Genomic DNA, 2,562 nt, shown 5'->3' on the forward strand with positions numbered 1-2,562 from the left:
AAAAATTGCTACCCAATGGAGGCAACCTAAGGGTACATAGACTGAGGAACAAAATGGTGAACTGTGGTGTGTGCATACAATGGAACACTGAGCAACTACAAGAAGGAGTGAAGCTGTGAGACACACAACGAGGTAAATGGATCCTGTACACAGTAGTTGAGTGAAATACACCAGAAATAAAGGCAAACACTGTATGTCTCACCAATATGGACTAACTACAATGTGTAAACTCAGAATTGAATCTTAGAACATAGCCTAACTGGACATGATTATTGTAATAGTCCTTAGATTGTAAGCTCTTATGGCAGTCAACTCTATTCCTGAATTGTAATGCCTATCTCTAAGCTTTGAGATGCTGATCCCTTAGTGTATAACCTGATTGGTCTCTGGAACAATGCGTATCTCTGAGACACCTGAAACTCAGAGCTAGAGCTCGGCAGATATTAATGTCAGTATTAGTGCATACAGCAACTGTTTAAAAAAAAAAGCTAAAAAAGAGCCCAGACTTCAATTAGTGATACGAATGAAGCAGATATGGTTAAGACTAGGGCAAACTGGGCCAAAGGGTAAAGGTCAAAACTGACTGTGTTTTAAAAATTCAACTTCCATATAAAACCAAGGGAAGAGATGTCTATTTGGTGCAGGATCTATATTTTCTAAACAGTATAACTCTTCAGTCAGTTTGTTCAAACACCACAATTACATGGAACTTTGAATAGGAAGTGAGACATGGTAGGTTAGTATAGGTTAGAGTAAAACAGTGACACATCCCAAAGTAATTTGGGCAGAGAATAAAAAATATATTTACAGCCCCCTCCCCCGCCCCGAGGAGCTGGGGGAAGGTGCGGATGTGTTGGACTTCCTCACCTAGACTGGTGTTGATGTTGTCACAAACACTGGGACTGGCGGTTTGATGTGCCGAGCCCTCGATTGTGGGAGTTGCCCTTATGAAGCTTGTTACTGCAAAGGAGAGGCTAAACTTGCATATAATGGTGCCTAAGAGTCTCCCCCTGAATGCCTCTTTGTTGCTCAGATGTGGCCCTCTCTCTCTCTAACTGAGCCACCTCAGCAGGTGAACTCACTGCCCTCCCCCCTACGTGGGACCCAACTCCCAGGGGTGTAAATCTCCCTGGCAATGCAGGATATGACCCCTGGGGATGAATCTGGACCCAGCATCGTGGGTTTGAGAATATCTTCTTGACCAAAAGGGGGATGCAAAATGAGACGAAGTACTTTCAGTGGCTGAGAAATTTCAAATGGAGTCAAGAGGTCACTCTGGTGGACATTCTTACACACTATACAGATAACACCTCTTAGGTTTTAATATATTGGAATAGCTAGAAGTAAATACCTGAAACTACCAAACTCCAACCCAGCAGTCTGGACTCCTGAAGACGATTATATAATAATGTAGATTACAAGGGGTGACAGTGTGATTGTGAAAACCTTGTGGGTCACACTTCCTTTATCTAGTGTATGGATGGATGAGTAGAAAAATGGGGATAAAAACTAAATGACAAATAAGGTGGGATGGGGGGATGGTTTGGGTGCTCTTTTTTTCTCTTTTATTTTTTATTCTTATTCTGATTCTTTCTGATGTAAGGAAAATGTTCAGAAACAGATTGTGGTGATGAACATGTAACTATATGATCGTACTGTGAACAGTTGATTGTATACCATGGATGATTGTATGGTATGTGAATATATTTCAATAAAACTGAATTTAAAAAAAATTGCTACCCAAGATTTCTATATACAGCAAAACTGTCTTTCAAAATTCAAGGAAAGATTAAGATATTCCCAGGGAAATGAAACATGAGATGCTAAAAAGAGTTCTGCAGGTTAAAAGGAAAGGACAACAGACATGAGATCAAAGTCACATGAAGAAATAAAGATCTCCAGTGAAAGGAATGACATGAGTTAATACAAAGGCCAGTACTATTGTATTTTTGGTTTGTAACTCCACTTTTTACTTGCACAAGGATCTAAAAGGCAAACCATAAAATGTAATGATAAATCAGTGGTTTTGGACTCATAATGTGTAAGTATATAACTTGTTACAAGAACCATATAAAGGTGGGGGGAAGGAGGGGTAAAGGAGCATATACTGTTGAAGTTAAGTTAGTATCAAAGCAAATGAAATTGTTACAAACTTAGGATGTTAAATTTAAGCCCCAAGGTAACTACAAAGAAAATATTGGCAATTATGCAAACTCATAGTGGCAGAAAGTAGAGTACAGGTTGCCAGGAGCAGGGGACGGGGGCCATGGGAAGCTAATGGACACTGGGTGTAGGGTTTCTGTTTGGGGATGTGCAGGCTTGAATTTGTTATGTACCCCATAAAAAGCCATGTTCTTTAATGCACTCTTGTGGGGGCAGACCTATTGTGGGTGGGATCTCTTGATTAGTTGTTTCCATGGAGATGTGACCCACCCAGTTGTGGGTGGAACATTTTGATTAGATTATTACCATGGAGATATGACCACACCCACTCAAGGTGGGTCTTGATTAATTTACTGGAGTCCTTAAGAGAGCTCAAAGAGAGAGACAGAGCTCAGAGCC

Source organism: Choloepus didactylus, chromosome 12 (genome assembly GCF_015220235.1).
Source record: "Choloepus didactylus isolate mChoDid1 chromosome 12, mChoDid1.pri, whole genome shotgun sequence".
NCBI classification, from domain to species: domain Eukaryota; kingdom Metazoa; phylum Chordata; class Mammalia; order Pilosa; family Megalonychidae; genus Choloepus; species Choloepus didactylus.